At 36.9% G+C, this 22,149-nt stretch overlaps 1 protein-coding gene across 1 annotated transcript in view; it reads right to left on the reverse strand.

The window, feature by feature from the left end:
• e (nonribosomal peptide synthetase ebony) overlaps positions 1-22,149 on the reverse strand; it is a 64,071-nt gene that overhangs the window by 16,524 nt on the left and 25,398 nt on the right. The window lies entirely within an intron of this gene.

The following is a 22,149-nucleotide window of genomic DNA, read 5'->3' on the forward strand; positions in this document are numbered from 1 at the left end:
ACATAATTGTAAATATATTTTTGCTTGGAATATTATTATAAAATACATTACATTCGCGGTAAGAACTGAAGGGAATACAAAATAATATTTTCTCTTTGATTTTATCAAAGGGTAACGGTCTCCGAGGGATCTTTTCTCATGTTATAAAATTTAAAGGTATTCGTAATTATAGTGATTTCAATAAAGCAATTGAAATAGATTAAACTTTCCAATATTTTAAACTTTTTTCATCATTGACCTCTGAAAATACGTATCATCGGAAAGTTTGAGGTTTTATACAATAAAACATTTTTTTTTATAAAAACTGTCGATTTGTCGATAACATCGATAAAAAGCGGTGCTCTCTCCCTACAATCTGTCAATAGCCGCACGCAAAATTCCGGGCCCTACAAATCACACAGATTTATAAAAAAAAAAAAAAACATAAAATCTAACTAAGGAATGTCAACTGTCACGCCACGCGCGTCAGTAATTGAGCAATTGCCGACCTTCTACGTAAGCTCCGATGATTAGGCCACCGTTATTGGATGGAGATTTCAATGGACGTCCGACACGGCAATAAATAAACGCGACGCGCTTTGTCCTCAATACAGTCAACTGCATTGATATCTGCCACAGCGGAGCGTGCAAAAAAAACAGACACGTCTTGGTGACTGTGCAGTCGAGCTAGACAGAACTAAGGTAAACGTACGAGTGCTTTTCACTGTTCCAATAGTTGGCACCTTTAATCTTATGTCATTATCAATCTCTATTGATGACAGCAGGGTGTCGTCTATTGGACATTAGCGTGTTGAGTACCGGGACGTTTACCTTCAAGCAGAACTACAGCTTGCCCATAAAGAGTAGAAATTAAAAAGTGGCAACACTGTAGTGTCCTCCCTTTTTTTGCTCCCTGGTTTGAAAGGGATGACACTACAGTGTTGCCACTTTTTAATTTCTAGTACTCTTTATGGGCAAGCTGTAAAAGATGTGGACAGACGAAGAGGTGGACCAAATATTGTGATGTCAATGAAATTTACACAAAGAATTTCGCTTGTTATTTACTATCTGGACAGCTGAACAGTGGAATTCCCTGCCTGAGTCTGTGTTCCCAGATCGCTACAATCTTCAAATCTAGAGTGAATGGGTACTTATTTGGCAAACGTGTTCCATCTTAGTGTACATCTTCGACCGCAAATCTTCCTGTTTGTTTATAAAAAAAACCGGGCAAGTGCGAGTCGGACTCGCGCACCGAGGGTTCCGTGCACATTTATAGGTATATAAACGGGAATCGTGTCTTGAAGATATTTCTCGATTTTTCCAAGTGATCAATGTAGTGAAGTGCACAATGTATGCAGTGTGGGGTCAGCTTAAATTGGTCATTAATATTTACAGACAGACATAAAAAATCAAGATTTTCAGAATTTTCTAGTTGGTTGTGTTATAATAGCTACCTTTATACCAAATTTAAAGTTTCTAGGACAACTGGAAGTGCCCTATAGCTTTTCATTGCACTGCATTTGTATGGAAACACGTTGTTTAATGCCTGTAACTTTTGATTGCGTTGACTTAAAAGTTTGATTTTTTCAGGGCTTCAAGGGATCGCAGATTTGAGTACTTACCTATTCGATATCAATTTCAGCTTGATACGTCCACGCCGTTCCTGAGAAAAAGGGTCTTGACAGATAGACGGACGGACAACAAAGTGATCCTATAAGGGTTCCGTTTTTTCCTTTCGAGGTACGGAACCCTAAAAATGTGATTACGTATGGCCTTGTTTGTTTTCCAATTGTATACCTAAGTATCATCATCCCAGCCTATATACGTCCCACTGCTGGGCACAGGCCTCCTCTCAGAGCAAGAGGGCTTGGGCCATAGTTCCCACGCGGGCCCAGTGCGGATTGGGAACTTCACACGCACCATTGAATTGCTTCGCAGGTTTGTGCAGGTTTCCTCACGATGTTTTCCTTCACCGCAAAGCTCGTGGTGAATTTCAAATGTAATTCCGCACATGAATTTCGAAAAACTCAGAGGTGCGAGCCGGGGTTTGAACCCACGACCCTCTGTTTGAGAGGCGACAGGTCAAACCACTAGGCCACCACGGCTTTTTTCTACCTAAGTATATCTCGGAAGAAATGGTAACGCCCTAAAACGAGAATTCAAGATTCCAGAAGTCTATTTATCCTCCAAAACGCACCAGAATTTCATATGTTATTCATGCGTTACATTGTAGACTGTATTTACTGTATAACTACTACATAATCTATACATACGTATGCTTATAAAGAAACTTAGCAGCGGTTAATACGACTATTATCGTAATGGTTACAATTAAGCTTGATTATAAATATTGCTTGTAAATGTTAAGCAGCGGTTAGACGCCAGCCATTAAGGGTTGACTGACGTAGACATCAGTAGCGCGATGTAATTGCTGGACAGGAAAACATAAAACTAATGTTTACTAACATTATGTGTTAGTTAATACATTTAATTATAGTAACTAAGTGCGCTGCCAAAGCTGCGTTTTCTACAGATGTACGAGGTAGCAGAGCGCTGAGCGGTGCGAGGGTGCGTGTAGCGGGCTTTTTTAACTCCCGTCGCAAAAAGAGGGGTGTTATAAGTTTGACCGCTATGTGTGTCTATGTGTCAGTCTGTGGCACCGTATATAGCACTTAAACGGGTGGACCGATTTTAATGCAGGTTTTGTAGCGATGGTTCTTAGACATGTTTTAAGAAAATCGGTTCAGCCGTTTTTGAGATATTAAACTTTGAAGCGATAAAGACAGGGGTTTTCCAACTTTTTGGTGGTTAGGCTAGTTTCAAATGAGCGAGTGGGGTGCGGTTGTGGCAGGAATTGTGTCTCTAACACTCCTCGCTTCACTCGTCATCGTAACTAATTTTTGGAACCTAAATTGACATAAGTATAACCAATTACGTTATCGAAATCTCTTTGATATAGGAAATATTTGGCCTCTTCCAAAGCTGGTTGTGTAAGAATTAGGTTCACGTATTAAGTCAGTGCCATTTTCAAGAAAAGTAAAACGTGCCTTTCATTGTATCCAAACACACGGTCAAGTTTTCGCCTGGCCTGCGTCCATTTACCTTGTCATTCAAATAACCTACGAGAACTTTCAATTAGGTAAACCAATTAATGCAACTGGTCCAAACGCAGCCGCGCCTTTTTAGCCGCCTCAATTAATCTAAGTGATGGATTAATTTGTTTACGCGATCTAGTTACATTTAAATGCATTTTCTTTGATTCAATTTTACCTTCAGTTGATCAGTTCCCTGAATAATTACGTTACAGCCAAATTAATTCCAGCTGAAACCAAAATTCATTACACAATTACCTAAATGATTTGATTTCCACCAACTTTGTCTATTAGGTACAAGTACAATACAATATAATGACTTTTTATTGTACCTACACCTTATTGTAGCGGGCTGTTTCACCATCCATTGATTAGCGTTAACCGACGGTTAAATGTGATGCCGTCTCCGTCTATTCGAACAAAAAAAATTGAGACGGCATCACACTAACCGCCAGTTAACACTAATCAATGGATGGTGAAACAGCCTAAGCGATACAGTATGATTACTTGGAGTTAACACTTGACAGATGGGCGTGCCTTCAGTCAGTTTTCAACTTTGAGGTCATACAAATAAAATGGTTTTTACATAATCTGTAAACGTGGATAGCGGTATACTAAAAATGGCTTTATTTGTATGACCTCAAAGTTGAAAATTGACTAAAGGCACGCCCATCTGTCAAGTGTTAACTCCAAGTAATCGTACTGTACAGAAAACGGTACACAGAGAGAAAATTGCAAGGTAACAATAGACAGTCTTATCACTTCAAAGCGAACTCTTCCACACAACCTTTTTCAACAGGATGAATTATGGACTACAGCAGGTGGTGCAATTTACAGCAGCAGATTACTATTAAAAGATGCTTATAAGTACCTACTTATTTTGTTTTTTTTTTCTGCTAAAGCTTCCTTCACTAAGTTTTTCCATCGGATTTCTGCGCTTTATTATTGCTTCTTTGCAAAAAAACTGTGACGGCCCAGTAGGTAAGTATATATTATATGGTTTCTTTAAAAATAATCAATTATTTACACGGGTTTAAAATGATAAATATAACTTCAGTTGATATACTGTGTACAATGTCAATATGGACTAGTCCGAGTTGAGTCACGAGTTCGTATTTATCAGAAATAGCTTAAGCCGACTTCGTCTGATCTAGGTTATCGCTGGATCCGAATAAAAGGTATCTATGTTGATCCTTGGGTTCAAACTACCTATATACAAATTTCATCAAAATCGTTCAGTGGTTTCGACGTGAAGTCAGACAGACAGACAGACAGACAGACAGACAGACAGACAGAGTTACTTTCGCATTTATAATATTAGTAGGGATGTCACGAATGGAATTTCCATAGTAATAAAATACTCCTAATTAAGTATCCGATTGACTCGCCATGGCGTTTTCACGCATTCATTAAACTTCGCGTGCCTTCGATGACATTTCATTCATTGTTATTCATTGACTCGTAAAATCGCGTGCTTTATTCACTATTCCATTCATAAAGTGGATGGAGTTATCCATTACTTCCGAGCCACTGCGGTTTGTGGTATTTTTATCAAGCGGCAATTACATTTTGTCGATGGCCGCATGCGGTGACCTCAAGCAACGGTTAGTTCTACCCAGATACCACCAATAACCAACTTGGATAACTATAACTAAGTACTTAATTAGGTGGAACATCAAAGAGGTTTCGGTGATGTAATTGGTCACTTTTACTATCAATTTAAGTTATTGAAAATTAGGTACCACGACGAGCGAAGCGCGGAATGTTACAATCGCGATCGCAACGGGCGAGCAGAACGAGCGAAGCGAGTGTTTTGCGGCAGCGGCCGGCGGAGCGCCAGGCAGGACCTAATTTAAGTTAGGAAATAATTTGGCCCATTTGTCAGATGATAATTTATAAAAGGAAAACTATCAAAGCCTAGAAAGGTTTATTCCCAAGTTATCGAGTAATAGTTATTCAAAACTTATTATTTATTATTTGCCGCATGCGGTTTCTTGAAATCAGTTAAAAATGGCAAACGGTTTTTACACTTTATAAAACGCAAGTTCACTTCCTTACATCTAATGTGTTCGTACGTTGTATATAATATATAGTAACTATACAATAGTCACTTATTTTTACATATGACGCAACCAGCTACCGGCTTGTCATCACATAAGCCTTTGAATAAGGGTTTCGATACGTCCAGATTCGTTCGACCATCATCAAATCAAAAGCTGTTCATTGTTTAAACTTGTTTCCTGTTTTATCAAATCAAAAGCTGTCAAATCAAAAGCTGTTTATTGTTTAAACTTGTTTCCTGTTTTATCAATTCAAAAGCTGTCAAATCAAAAGCTGTTTATTGCTTAAACTTGTTTCCTGTTTTATCTACGCGTCAGAATTTGGTTATATTTGGAACTTGTGTTTGGAACTGTTTGCTTTTATTACTGTCCAGTCAAGGAAACTGAATCACGTACCAGGGTGGAACCTTTCTCTTTATTCTTTTTTATTTATTCTATTTGTTTGTCTGTTTTCTATTAGTTGGTCTTACATCTGGTATTATTGTGTACGGTTCTGTTGCTCTGAAGATGAGCTCTGGTTGAGTTCGAAACACGTCAGTGTATTGTGATGGTGGTGATAGATGGATTTGTGTGTGTTCTTACATACAAATTGGAGGTGGAGGAACTTGCATGAACATGCATATCTTGCATAAACTTAGCTATCATAAGGTCGAGGGCCAGATAAACTATTTTATTTCATTAAAAAGGTTTGTTACATTTTATGCTTTTCAGTTTTTTTGGCGGTTTAATTTTTTGTTATTTTATTATTTTTTCCCACCCTTAGGGTAAGATTTTTTTTCCCAAACTTATATGGGACCAACTTCAAGGTAGGTATCCAATAAAAAAAGAATTATGAAAATCGGACTACTCTGTAAAAAGTTAGTATGCGTGGTCATACATTACAATCACTGAGTGAACAATCAATCATCACCTGTTTTCCTTCCCCCCTAGTGGTATTTTTTCAAATTTATATGGGACCAACTTCGGGGTATACCCGTTCCAATAAAATAAATCAAAATCGGACTACTCTGTAAAAAGTTATGCGCGGTTATACATAAAAAAAACATATATATCAGAAGCAAAAACACTGAACTGCGCTCAAAAACCCGAATTGTTGGTGTGGGGATACAGACCGCCAAACTTAAGTGGGACTGGGCAGGACATGTCTGCCGGATGCATCCGGATCGTTGGACCAAAATCACCGATGGGTTCCAGCGACGGGCATCAGAGCAGAGGTAGGCCTAAAGAAGGTGGCGGGACGAAATGTCTGTATTTTTGTCGGTAAAAATTATGTAGTTCATGCTTTTACGTCACTTTTTATCCTAAGGTAATGCAAAATACCGACAAAACGCAGACAAAATTACGTGGAACGGCTTGTTCTTTATATACATAATTAACCAAGTATGCTATCAAATATATTCAATAATTAATAATACATTCCGTAAAGTATTTTACAATTATAATGTAAATATTTTTTCTTAGAAAAACTCTCATGAATAAAACTTCATACTTAACATCAGTTAGATAATTAGATAATTATTACGTTTAATGAATAAAAGTAAACAAGGTAAACGTCCCAGTGCTCGTCACTGTCCCAGTAGTTGCCATCTTTAATATTATGTCATTAGCAGTAGAGGTGACATCAGTGTCATTTATTGGGCATTAGAATGTCACATACTAAGACCTTCATACGAATACGTTTACTACAACAACAAAGGTATTATGTCCGGACTTGCTTTCATAAACAGACAACGAGAAATTTTCTTGCGAGCTTTCTTTTATGTTTTTTTTTAATAGTTGACCCAAGGAATGCGGTTTTTTACAAGCTCTTATTTAGTTTCACCTGTCCCGTTGTCTGTCTGTCTGTCTATGTCTATCTGTCTGTTTGTCTGTAATCAAATCTTGCAAGTTCAATTCGACCCACTTCCAGTTGTTTGATATACTTATGTAAATTGCGTGACAATACAATAATCTGGTAGTGAGTGACATCCTGGTAGTCCGGCCAGGATCATCTCCACAGGACGGAACTCTTCAACGGTTGACATCGACAATGATAATGGCATCGACTTGAAATTTGGTATGCAAATGTAGTTTGGGTGACAGCACAAGTACAGTTAGCAAAAAAACAGCCAAGAGCGTGTCGGACACGCCCGAAATAGGGTTCCGTAGGCATCACGGAAAAAATAAGTAATACTTTTCTAAGGATTTCGTATTTTGTACGGAATATTCCAAGTTTAGGTAAATACCTTAGGCTGCTATCTACTCTTAAACTACTAATAATTGTCCGAAAAATAATATAATATATTAATTTTATTTTTTAATATTTCTACTAACAATTTATGGTGTGCAATTTGTATTTGTTATTCTCAAGAAAACATAGCCGTTATAGTTTTACTTGTAAGTTTGATACTTACTAGCATCTTGATTTTTTTTTTAATTTTTAACCCACCGGTTTAGCTTTTAATGGGGGGGGGGGGACGCTCGATTTTAATGAAAATTTGCACTTTAAAGTGGAATATTTTGCGAACAAATCACTGAATCGAAAAATCGTTTTTGCAACCCCCTAATGGGTTTAGACCTATCCAACGATACCTCACACTACAAGGTTGAATGAGAAAAAAAATCACCCCCACTTTAAGCCTATGGGAGGTACTCTAAAAAAAAGTTTTTTTTTTAATTTGTTATTGTACCATTTTGTCGGCATAGTTTACATATATATTCGTGCAAACTTACAGCTTTCTAGCATTGATAGTCCCTGAGCAAAGCCGTGGACGGACAGACAGACAGACATGGCGAAACTATTAGGGTTCCGTTTTTGCCAGTTTGGCTACGGAACCCTAAAAAGCTTGTATTAAAAATGATTTTTCACCAAAAAGTTATTTATTAGCACTGTTTGGTTTATGACGTTGAGCGGTGGATGATAAGTGGAATTAAAAATGTATACACATCAATCCATATATGTATATGTATACATCAATCGATTATGATATTATTTAAGTTATAAAATTACCAATTTCAGGATAAATAATTGCAAAAACTACTTAAGCTGTAAAAAGTTAAAGTACTGGTTTTTCTACCGCAGCCTTGATGGGGATTTCGGTAATAAAAAGTGCATTAGCTAAATTAAATGTCAGTATTTCAAGAGTTAATTATTTCCCGGTTTTAAGAAACGTTTATTTTTAACAAGCCTTTCTTGCTTGCGACGGTAATCCGATGAAAAATTAGCTGTTTTTTTTGGTTGAAGTTACCTTGGATTTTTCTTAATCTAGACAATTTATTTAGGTACAGTGGAACAAACTGAATCATGTACAGTCAGCAGCAGAAGTTGATGAGCAGTTACGGTACTCGAAATGATCTACATATGACTCTACTGCCAAGGTATAAAATATTATAAATGAAACGGATACAAAATTCAGATCTATTGTCAAGAAGACATTAATATCAAAGGCGTATTATAAAGTTAATGATTATATCATGGACAGGGATATTTGGAAATAAGTAATTCCGATCCGCATTAGCGATCCCTTCAAATAGCGATCCTACTGTGTTAAAAATAAAGTTGTGTTAAATACATGTGATGTATACATATCATTTAATAATATTGTAAATCTGTTTAAAAAAAAATACCTCGTTGTGTTTCTTGCCGGATTCTTCTCAACAGAGGTTTTTCCGAAGTGCTTGTTATAGCCTAAATTGAATAAAGATATTTTGACTTTGACTTTGACTTTGAGTGTATAGATCGTTTTGTGCACCACAACTGCACATCTACTTCTGCTGCTGATTGTACCAGAGTGGAATCTTTGTGCTACTAATATCATGTTGACATCTCATACTTTTGTCAAGGACATAGTGAAATCGATTACTAAAAGAATCTAATCATTAAAGGAACCTTTTAATAATCAATTTCACTATGCCTTGACAAAAGTGTGTGATGTCAACATGATATTAGTAGCACAAAGATTCCACCCTGGTACAGTCAGCAGCAGAAATAGATGAGCAGTTGTGGTGCTCAAAAAGATCTACACACTCTTTATTACCTTGGCAGTAGTGTCATTGTAGATCATTTTAAGCACCGTAACTGCTCACCCACTTCTGCTGCTGACTGTACATAAATCAGTTTGACCGATTGTTGGTCAATATATGTAAACAGACCGAGAAGAAGATGGCTGGACGGTTTAGACGTACCTATGTCGATAAGATTGGGCGAATATATAGCGCCAGAACGAGAGTAGCGGAGGCCTTTGCCCAAGAGTGGGACACCATAATGTTCCATTAAACCAATAGTATAAATAAGTAGGGGAGAGTCGGGTAGCCCCGGTCACTGTCGATTCTAGGCAATCACGCACACATAGAAACATTTTAAGGTGTGCACAATTTATCTATGTGTGCGTGATTGCCTAGAATCGACAGTGACCGTGGCTACCCGCCGTCCGGGGCTACCCGACTCTCCCCTACTGAAACCACAGAAATCACGGCCTGGTTGCGTTATTAAAAGGTAAAAGAAGCGTACAGTGAAGTACAAAAATATGTATCTATTCAAACTACTCAAAAATATGTTACCACGGCCTTATATTACGTCGAAACAAGAGTCTGTGGTACGGTCACCATCAAAAGTAGCTTTTGTGCTTTGTCGTTTTACAGCAACGTACTTAACACCATACAAATTTGACAAATGTGTTAAAACGACAAAGCCAAAAAGTGGTGCGCTACTTTTAATTCTGACTGTACCTAAATATTTTCAAAAGTTAGACACCTTAATACTTAAGTCCATATTTTTGCACTCGACTTGATTTTAATTATTTTTATTAGCAAAAATGTAAACAAAGATTTTTGCAAACGTAAAACCAAACATCTCAAATTCTAACCAACTCCTACCGAGTTCCAGGAAAAGACAAGCAAATCATATAAATTAGCCGTTTAAGACAATATTAGGCCACTTATAATATTGTTTATTCGCATTATTTGCATAACTGAATACATTGTCGGTTTGACAAAAAGTAAAAAAGGTATAGGCTCGAGGGCCATTATCAATTTATCTCGCGCACAAAAAATAATAATTAGGAACCTGTTTCCCATTGCAATAGCACTTAAATCGTAATATTTTATACCATCAATAATTAAATATTCACTGTACAGTCCTGAATGCATAATAGCTAAATGCAGCGTCCTTTTCCTATCTCATTATAATAAGAAAGACAAAAGATTTATTTAAAGCTAGATTCACAATGTAAACTGACTTGTCGAAAATACAAACTGAGACATGGATGCACAGAAAAACCAGAAAAAGAGACCAGCACTGAGAATCGAACCCAGGTCCTCAGCATTCCGTGATGCGTGCTATAACCCCTACACCACTGCTGGACAGGAATCTAGACACGATTTTTTCCTATGCATACATCTCAGGTTGCTTATTTCTACTTTGCTACTTCAGCAGCAGCACTAGCGACATCTATGTTGCGTCTACAGACGTCACACTCTTTCGGAACCAACCGCTCACCCAGACAAGAGATGTCGCTACTAAGCAATCAAATTATTTATTTTGGTCTTTTTCTGGTTTTTCTGTTCATCCATGTCTCAGTTTCTATTTTATGGTTTCACGGGATACCCGTAAAAGTAACAAATTTGGAGTTGAAATAAAAATACAAAATACTCAAAAAAAAAAAACAGAAGTAAACTGACTTGCGTGAAATCGCGACGGTACTGTACAGTCACCAGCACCAATATCTGACACAACAAAGCGTCCATAAATATCTGATACGACTATTTCTCGGGCCGTTTCTGGGGGATGGTTTTTTAGAAATCATCACATCATCATCAGCCGGAAGACGTCCACTGTTGAACAAATACCGCCTCCTATAGAACGTCACAATGTCAATTTGACACCACATCGGTTGCCCGCAACAGTGGCGATATCATCAGTATAACTTAGTAGGATTTTTGCAATCAGGTCCCCCTTAATTACCAATCGGAGGTAATAAGTGATCACTGCAAAACTAAACCTTAAACCAATTTTTAGGGTTCCGGAGCCAAAATGGCAAAAACGGAACCCTTATAGTTTCGCCATGTCTGTCTGTCTGTCTGTCCGTCCGTCCGCGGCTTTGCTCAGAGACTATCAATGCTAGAAAGCTGTAATTTTGCACGAATATATATGTAAACTATGCCGACAAAATGGTACAAAAATTCAAAAATAATTTATTAGAGTACCTCCCATAGACGTAAAGTGGGAGTGATTTTTTTTTATCATCCAATCTTATAGTGTGGGATATCGTTGGATAGGTCTTTTAATAAGGGGGTTGCTAAAACGATTTTTCGATTCAGTGATGTGTTTGCAAAATATTCAACATTAAAGTGCAAATTTTCATTAAAATTGAGCGCGTAAATTTGAAAAAAATCAGGATGGTAGTAAGTATATCAAACTTACAAGGAAAACTATAACGATTAAGTTTTCTTGAGAATTATTTGTAGTTTAAGAGTAAATTAGCCTAAGGTATAAAATATACCTAAACTTGGAATATTACTTTTTTTTTTCGTAATGGCTAAGGAATTCTATTTCGGGCGTGTCCGACACGTTCTTAGCCGGTTTTTTAGTTAGTTAACAACATAAATTATTTGTTAAGTTACATTACATTAATTAACATTTACATAAAATATTAAACATACTGAAATAGATAAATACATAGAACATTCTTACCTAGGTGCAACCTTTGCATTAATCATAAAACACTCGGTTATTTTATGCGATAAACGCTTAAACGCAATGCGTTTGACGCACACCAATTTGGCATCAGATAATCTTATTACCAAACATTGTCTTAAGCGGTGAGCGCAGCGGCAAGCGCATAGATTATCTCATGCAGAATGAGGGCTATCGTTTTTTGTCTCACTAGATGGCGCACTGTAGCGTGAGGTTTTTAAGTATGGCTTTCAAAGTCTGTTATTACGGGCGTGAAAACATAGTTTAGATTAAAATCATATTTAATACACCTTAAAACCGTACCATAAAAATATCGAGCATGCCACAGTGTTGCATAGTCCCCGTTTTGTTCGGAAACAAAGGAGGACAAAGGTTTCCGAAAGATAAAACTGTCCCAAAACACAGACATTCATTGCTCCGGAACGCATATTTGCTATAATTAATTTCAGATATTGCAAAATATTCACAAATTTATTCTAATTATAAATAAACCCGCGTAGCTCACCCAAAAACTATGAGATTTGACATTTCGGAGACCTCACGCTACACTAGCGCCTCTAGTGGCGAATTCACACGCGATAGCCCTCATTGATGTGCGTCAAACGCATTGCGTTTAAGCGTTTATCGCATAAAAGAAACGAGCGCTAAAGGCGGCTGCCCCTATCGACATCCGAATTGGGAGTGGTAACCTCTAGCTATATAGTCAGAGAAACTGCCTCTAAGGGGTCCCCGGTCGTCAAGCAATAACTATAAACAATAACACTGTGAAATTAGCTTTATGACCAAACATAGCACTAGAGGAGGCATTGGGCGGGCACGTCAGTTGGTAACGTTGCCAAAAAAACAATTAATTTTCAAGTTGTCAGAAGAAAGTATTTATACTTAGTATTTTTACTTCATACTTATTAATAGGTGATGTACGTTAGGTATTATAGGTATATGGCCGAATGTACAAAAGCCAATATGTTTTAAATAAAGTAAGTAATATTGAATATTATATAAATATTTTGTACATTACCTCGGCATATTTTGGGAATATAATACTTAATATTTTTTTCTAAATTTTAAACAGTCATTTTTTTACGCAATATGGGCAAATTAAGATTGATTTAATTTTGATATTACATTATTTCGATAAAACGGGTTAAAATACTAGGTAATTTATAAATACTTAGTACGGATACTAGTATATTAAAATGCCTCCTCTAGTGCTATGTTTTTTTATGACTAATCAATAGCGTGCTAAAATAATCACTTACTTATTAGTAGGTCAGGCACTCATTAAATCATTCAATTATTGTAGACACGAAATAATTGGTGTGGCTTAATAAATTAACTATCCATACTAATATCATAAATGTGTTTGTATGTTTGTCCGTCTTTCACGTCGAAACGGAGCGACGGCTCGACGTGATTTTTGGCATAGAGATAGTTTATGGACCAGTGAGTGACATAGGCTACTTTTTATCCCGGAAAATGCACAGTTCCCGTCCCGAGGGAACAGCGCGCGATACTCGAATTCCGAGTTCCGCGAGCAAAAGCTAGTTGTTTATAAATACTACTTAATTATTAAAATTAGTACAGATTATAAAATAACGTCTGCCATTACATTAAAAAAGTAATTGACACTCGGACTAGAAATAAGTGCTAGTCGGAGGGTTCCGTACAAATTTTGTGGGTAGTACTAATGACATGATGAATTATGAGAGATGTGGTTGAGAGGATATTGATTGTAAATCTGGTAGCATGGTGAACGGTTGTGTTGCTCTGAAGATGAACTCTGGTTGAGTTCGAAACGCGTCAGTGTAGTGTGGCGGTGACACATGGGTTTGTGCGTTTTGTGTGTACTTACAGTGTGGAGGTGGAGGAACTGCATGAACACATTTCTTGCATCAACGATCATTAGAATTTGAAACTTAATGTCAATTAGTGAAGTTTGACATTAGCTTGACGTATGTCCTAAATTTAGGACGTTGGGCATAACGAGGATAAGGTCGCTGGTGAGCAAAGTGGTTTTAGTTCATTTAACGTAGTACAATACTTAACCTCCGAATTGTGTGAATCGGTTTTATGTAAGACAATTGCGGCATCAGTCACCTCGCACGGTCCGCGTGCTTCCAATTACTCGCTCTTGACCCACAACGCGCTTAAAAACGAATTTTAAACCTGACCCAGTTACAATCGGGACTAAAAAACACTGACAAAGAACTGGAGTGCACGACGACATGCATTTTGCGGAACAGAGAATTAAGTAGAGCTGTCAAAGGTTTTTTAAAATTACGCAAAGTTTAATTCCAGAGTAATTTTAGAATTCGTTTTAGACCACTGGATTACTAACCGCAGCATATGAAGCTAGAGGTGCCTAGTTCGAATCCCGGTAGGAATTACCCGATAAGGAGAACCACTTGTATAACGAATACAAAGGTTTGTAGTTTGTACCCGAGTCAAGGATGCTCTATGTAGATAATCATTATCCATACTAATAATATAAATGCGAAAGTGTGTGTGTTTATATGTTTGTCCGTCTTTCACGTCGAAATGGAGCGACGGATCGACATGATTTTTGGCATAGAGATAGCTTATGGGCCACAGAGCGACACAGGCTACTTTTTATACCAGTAAAATGCACAGTTTTCGAGGGAACAGCGCGTGATAACCGAATTCCACGCGGGCGAAGCCGCGGGCAAAAGCTATTTTTATATGAATGTCAACAAAAGGGCATTCGGTTATGCTAATGTTAATCTAACATCACCCATGGACATCTACAACCTTTGGGACTGCTGGTGCGTTGCCGGCCTTGTAAAAAGTTACTGCAGAAAGACGGATCCGCAGCTTAATTATTATCTTTATCCTTTGCTTGGATATCTACCTACTGACTAGGTTCGTAGTACAAGCTTTGCGGTATTTGAGAGTAGATCAGTAGGTGTTTGTAAATTGTCCCACGATGTTTGTTTATTTATGAAGATTCAAGAACGCTAGCTGTTGCCATGTTGAAATTATTTATATTAATGTGTACCATAGACGAAAGTTCAAGATTTTTTTTCTTTCTCGAAGGTCTCTTTTAATTTATTACAAATGTGTAACTTTTAAAAGACAGCTAATAAATAAACTCCTATTCAGAATAACAATTTCAAAGATGTACATAATTACTTAATTCAATTAAGGTTTTGTTGATAAAAATATGTTGTTCCGTTTTTGGTGATTTCCGATGTTTTTGTTACAGTTTTAATTACCAGACGTGATTTAGATTTGATAAATACAAGTATTTGTATTCTTATCCTTTAATTGACTGACTTACATTGCGTTGAGGTAATTGTTATCTTCCGTGAACTACAATTAAAGTATTCAAGGTTATCACTATTATCAAACTTATGAATAATATTTCAATAAGAATCAACAAGCGGTAAAATATTTTAAGGTATTAAATTATCATTTTATTTTAACTTTAAGTAGCTACCCTAGTTACATTATAGGTACCTATAAATCAGTAATGTTAGTTATTGACACTTTCTTACAATTATAAGTTCAAAACAAATATTTCTGAAAGTCAAAATATCACTCAATAAGTTTTAATCAATTATAATTTAGAGATAATCATTATGATAATACAATTTGATCAACTAGCTTTTGAATCAAATCATAATGCTCTTTTTCACAGCTATGAGTTAAAAAAAAGGTAAACCAAAAACTACTCTACAGTTTTCTTTAATCCACCCTAGGTCATTCACCGACGAATTATCAAAAGACGTAATTCGCGAAGCGTGCTGTCCCACTTACATACTAATTGTACAAGATAATTAGGTACTTAGGTGTTGTTAGAATCAATTGTCAAGCGCCACTATACACATAGATTGATATCGTGCAATTTAAAACTATATTTAGACATTAATTATGTATGTCAGAGACCGATCGGCACACAAGTTAGAACTGCCGCAAAAAGTATTGTTGATTTGACGACCAGATCGCGGAAGTGTGGTTAGAAAACCTGACTACGAAGGTTGAGGGTTCGATTCCCGGCCGGGGTAGATTTGTATGAATATAAAATGTTCTCGGGTCGTGGATGTTTAATGTGTATTTATGTATGTTATCCGTTGCCTAGTAAGCTTTGCTTAGTTTGGGACTAGGTCAATTGTGTCAAGTGTCCCATGATATTTATTATTTATAATAGCGGAATAGATAGAAACAACGTTGTAATCCTTACTTACAAATGCGAAAGTGAGTTTGTTTGGCCGTTCGATTGCTATGAAATTTTGCAGTACTTAATTTGGATGTGGTCCTCCAACAAATCGGGGGTTGTGCGGCGGGTTAACACCCCTCCCACGGAAAAACTAAACAAGTTACGAAACCGAATAAAGAGAAAATACGGGCGTGCTCTCGTTTCGGAGGCCAAGACCCTCTTTGGGTCCCTGAGCCAAATTAGTTAGTTTTAGTTAAGTACTTAATAGAAAGCCAGAATAAATAAATGGTTCTTTCATCCCGAAAAATTAATTGTTTGGAAGCGTGATTAACGAATTTTCAAACAAAGACGCGTTGCTTGCAACAGCTCGATCATTAATAATTAAGAAGGTATAATAAGAAGGAAGGTTAAAGTAAAGTCTGGTTACTTTGGTTGACCCTGAAGGTTGGCTTTCGCCATTGGGATTGACTCGGCTCGAGTTTTATTGTTGCGTTAAAATTATGGTTCATGGTCATCAAATATAAAAATATAAAATTGGTTAGCTCCTATGCTAACCAATTTTATGTTATTTTATATTCTTGGTAATGAAGTCGCCACTTAAAACTAGTTAAGTACCTATAAATCATGGCATCAGTGATGCCACGTCACTCTCTTCTTCTCTTTTAAAATATGGCTTTTCTGTCCTAATTATTAGGACAATTTCGCCAGTGTCAAGGTAAACTCTCTTTGAGAGGGACGTTGAACGGTGATTGTAGTTTTTGCAACTTGATAGTAAAATTCCAGAAACCACGTGGAGACAACTTGCGCATTAAAAAATGTCAGACACGAGAGCAATATAGAATTTTGTGATCACTGTTCACTGTTAAGTATAATTTTGATAGTGTTTTATGCGGCGATTAACCTTGATCACATAATCTCTTTGTAACATCTGTAACCATACATTGTGGAAAAGCAATAAAATATTGAGTATTGAGTATTGAGTATTGGGTATTGAGTATCTCGAACGTCAGTGTTAGTTTCAAATTTGACACTTTGTGAACTAATAACGTTTTTAATTTGGCGTACGGAGCCCTAGCTTCTTCGTAACAAATGTAGGTAACAAATGACTACAATGTGCGTGTGTTATTTACCCACGAGTACCTACTATGAAAACAAGGGTTGACGACCAGATGGCCTAGTGGTTAGAGAACCTGACTACGAAGCTTGAGGGTTCGATTCCCGTGTCGGGGCAGATATTTGTATGAAAAATACGAATGTTTGTTCTCGGGTCTTGGGTGTTTAATATGTATTTATGTATGTATCTATCGATATAATTATATTTATCCGTTGCTTAGTACCCATAACACAAGCTAAGCCTACTTTGGGACTAGGTCAATTGGTGTGAATTGTCCCGTGATATTTATTATTATTAAGGGTGGCCATTTTCCCACAATAAATAATGTTTGAGCAATCACTTGCCAGACATTTTTCGTACGCCATAAACTTATTCTAGACTATAGGTTATACAAATGGTATGAGAGGTGCTAGTTTCGTCCATAATAGTGTTTTATAAGCGTCCCAGTTTCTGCAGTAGTAAAACCATTTGAAACCCAAGGCTAAACTTGGCCATTATTTGATACATTCTAAATGATATAGCTATGTATCCAAAAGCTATCCCATCGTACTATCCATACTAATCTTTTCTAATATATAAAATTCTCGGGTCAAAAATGTTTGTGACCAAACTCCTTCGAAACGGCTTGACCGATTTTTATGTTTTTTTTTGTGTATATTCGGTAGGTCTGAGAATAGGATGTAAACTGTTTTTCGTACTTCTACGCGGACGGAGTCGCGGGCTACAGCTAGTATTTTATATAAATAAATGATTCCGTGGTAACCAATTCCCTTATAATTAATTAACGTGTATATAAAGTCAGACAGACGGACAAAAATTGTATAGGTAGGTACCTAAAATGCTTTCTTTTGTCCTATTCACCCACACAAATGATTTGATAAATTTGTGTATTCAATGTTTTACACACGGTTTCTATTGCTTTATTATATGCATTGGTGTGAAAGTAAATATATTTTTTGTTTGTATGTTTGTAACGCTTTCTTGCTTAACGTAGGTACACTAATTACAAATCGTGTTAAGACGTGTGAACGGAGATCGACTAGACTAGACATTCGGGGAACTTTTTAGACCACTTGCTACTTATACTTGGTTTGGATAGGTATTAAACTAAATGTCAACAAACTTGAGCTGCTAGATTTGGTACATTCAAGGATTTAAAACATTTTACTTACTTATCTATCATTGCAATACAAACGAAACTAGTGTATTTCAATACAGAAATGTAAATGTTTAGATACTTTAATGGGGGAATTTCGATGTTTAAGACACAAATTGACGTTGTTTTGTTTACATTCAGTTAAATACCTATCCAAACCAAGTATAGGCCAGGTGCTTCTTAGGCTACTGCTAAGTAGATCAGCTGCTTTTTAGACGAAGTGATACTAACTGAGGAAGGAAATACACACAATAACATTACTATACTACCAACACCGCGAACAACACAACATTACTTAATAACAAACACAACACAACAATATAATGACATAATAGTGATAACATTATTTTAAACCTTTTTATATTTTCTTTTTTGGACAATAAAGAGTATATAAATAAACAAACAAACTATTCTTCTTATCATGCAGTTTTGTATCTGTCTGTAACCGTGGGCTGGGGTGATTTCGCAAGGCGCAGGCGCGTCGGGCCGCGCTCGGCCTTCGTTCGGCGCTTGCCCAACGCTACGTGTAAACGAATGACTAATTCGATCTAGAATTGATCGGAAGTTCGGAAAACTACAAACAATGCTTCGATCTCGATCTCGAAACAGTTTTTTTTTACACTAAAATAAGCTTGCGTTTGATCACAATCACGCCTGGTGGTAAGCAAAGATGTGGAGTAAGATCACGCTTGCCTAATAAATACCCATTCACCCTAGACTTGAAGACGGCCAGATTGTAGCGATCTGGGAACACAGAAGCTGGCAGAGCATTCGACTCCTTAGCTAGCCGGATAATAAAGGGCGAGCGAACACGCTTTGAGCGAATATACATGTATTTGTGTGATTGTAGACAAATTACATTGACATTGTGCATTAAGGGGCGTAAGAAGGGGATTACTAACGAGAGTCTATTAGAAGCCTGACGCTGGAGGCGTAGCCAAAGAACATCTCACAACGATTCCATGAAGCCCAAACACGGCTTAGTTACGTTGTTTTATAACAGAGTTCCGTTGCCTACCTTCCGGCTTCAGCATCAGATCAGTTCGAAAGAATCATTAACTTTAAACTCCTTCTTAGTCGCATATCTAGGTATATTAATAATGATCGTTTATAGACAAGCGAGCATTACTCAGCTTTGACGAGTTCCATTGGTCATCTACGGTCGTCCTCATCAGGTCCAGTTTACCAAATGATACTTTCTGAATGTAAATGCTTATCTTAATGCTAAAAATGCCAAAATCGCTATAGGCGTGCCTATAAAATTTGAGGTTTGCCCTCTCTTTCCTAGGATCCCATCATTAGATCTTGACTTGGTGACAATGGGACCACCTCAGAAGAGTATCCTTTCGAATAAAAAAAGAATTTTGAAAATCTGTCCACAATTGGCTGAGTAATCGGCGAACATACATAAAAAAAATACAAACATTGGAACATAGAAACTCCATTTTTGGAGTCGGTTAATAAATCATTAACTGCGTAAGATCATCATTTAATCAAGCGGACATGCGGAAGTGACGTAAATGTGAATGTAACTTGTAGGACTGGCCATGCAAAAGCTGCGTTCGAGGAAACTGCGTGAAGTAAACTGTCATACATACGGGAAAAGCAGTCCCTTGACGGATGAACTTCGCTCCGGCCGCCTGCTGAGCTTCCGGAATTGCAATTTGCTCGTATACTTTTGTAATATGGTTTGAGACATTTATTTCCTTAAAACAGAATACAATTCACCCAGTGCGCCGGGATGGGAGTGCAAGGGTAAGAATCGAAAAAGGTTAAAAAAGAAGAAAAGGCATAGAAATAGACTACTATTGTTTTATTGAGACGTCCAGCTATCTACATAAGTAAATTCCATCCCAATCCTTCCAACCGTTTTAGCGTGAAAGAACTAAACTAATATTATAAATGGGAAAGTGTGTCTGTGTGTTTGTATGTTTGTCCGTCTTTCACGTCGAAACGGAGCAAGGGATCGACGTGATTTTTGGCATAGAGATAGTTTATGGGCCAAAGAGTGACAGCCCCAGGGAACAGCGCGTGATAACCGAACTCCACGTGGGCGAAGCCGCGGGCAAAAGCTAGTAACAAATAAACGTATATATATGCGTATATACGCACGTAAGCGCATACTCACATTTTTTTTATTTCAACAGTAGAATGTGGACAAACTGAGATTCGTGTGACTACTTATATTTTATTTTCTCAGACACAGTCACAATAATATAAACTTAAGCATGTCTTGGAAAAAAAAACTCCTTAAACATAAGGATTTTTATGTACCTACTTGTAGTATTTGTAAGTATTAGTTGGTATTAGTAGAACCTTGATTACAAACTTTACATGTAAATCACTTGGTAAAATCTTGAAAAATCAGGAAATTGCACTAAGTAGTTTCACCTTTTTGTCAAGTTAATCCGAATTTTTAAAAACCAAAGTTCATGATTTAATTACCTCTGTTTTTGGGCTTGTATGTACTTATTTCATTCATAGCGTTTTATATGTTATTTATAGTGCGTCAACTAATTAATTAACTGTTGTAAAATGACTTTATGAAATAATGTTCCACATTTATTTTATTATCAATTAACGGTTGGAGTGAAGGATGTGATTAAAGTGATGTCATACTTACTTATAATATTATAAATGCGAAAGTGTGTTTGTGTGTGTTGTCCGTCTTTCACGCCGTAACGGAGCATCGGATCGACGTGATTTTTAGCATATAGATAGTTTATGGGTCCGAGAGTGACAAAGGCTACTTTTTATCCCGGAAAAATGCACAGTTCCCGAGGGAACAGCGCGCGATAACCGAATCGTTGCCGCGGGCAAAAGCTAGTACTTTATAAATACTAATGCATCATTCTAACTAAGTACATGTAATTAATAAATTTGGTTGTAATATAATTTTAAAAATAGTCACGACGCAAGCTAGCCATAAATTATGATGAAAATATTCTCAAAAAAGATAACAGAAATTAGCTAAATTTATCATCTAATTAAAGCTATGTATCAATTGGTTTCTTTAGATAAATGTAATTAACCGCAAATAAAGAAAAAAATAAATGCCAATGGATGGGATTTCAGTTTCAAATTATTCTTTATTTGCACATGAATGGATAAATATATTTTTTTATTCGACTGGATGGGAAACGAGCAATTAAGTCTCCTGATGGTAAGAGATCACCACCGCCCATAAACATCTGCAACACCAGGGGCATTCCAGATGCGTTACCAACCTAGAGGCCTAAGATGGGATACCTCAAGTGCCAGTAATTTCACCGTAATCCCCGTTTCAGTAATTGATATAAAATTTTACCTACCTCAAATAACCATTCACAAAATGACACCTTGGGGTTAAAAAGTTTTGCAGTGCGACCGCAAAAGTCAGCTCCTATATCACTCTGTTACAATCCATTGCCTGCGGTAAGCTACTGTTCAATGTTGGTATGTTGGCTGTTCGTGGCTGGCCCAACATGTTGGACCAACGTCGACCAACCTGCTTTATTATCCATCACCAATTTACGCTAGACTACCAATAAATAAATGATTAATAACCACGAGTCACATGGGTAAATATACCTAAATAGATAGATACATACTCGAATACACATAAAACAACCAATACCCTAGTAAGGGTAATTCTGGATGTGATTAGGACCAACTCAAGCCAACTCAGGTAAGGTAAACGGCCGTGTGCTGCACGCGCTAAAACGCAGTAGCCCTCTTAACCTCGTAAGGCTCAACGTCCTAAATTGATGACATTCGTCAAAGCTATTGTTAAACTTCACTTATTGACATAAAGTTTCAAATTCTAATGATGACCATTTGACGTGGGCTTTACGAGGTTAAATCAAAAGGAGAAATCTGAAAAAAAAACTTTTGGGTTATTCGTATCATCTTAGTTAAG

Source organism: Choristoneura fumiferana, chromosome 25, assembly GCF_025370935.1.
Source record: "Choristoneura fumiferana chromosome 25, NRCan_CFum_1, whole genome shotgun sequence".
NCBI lineage: Eukaryota > Metazoa > Arthropoda > Insecta > Lepidoptera > Tortricidae > Choristoneura > Choristoneura fumiferana.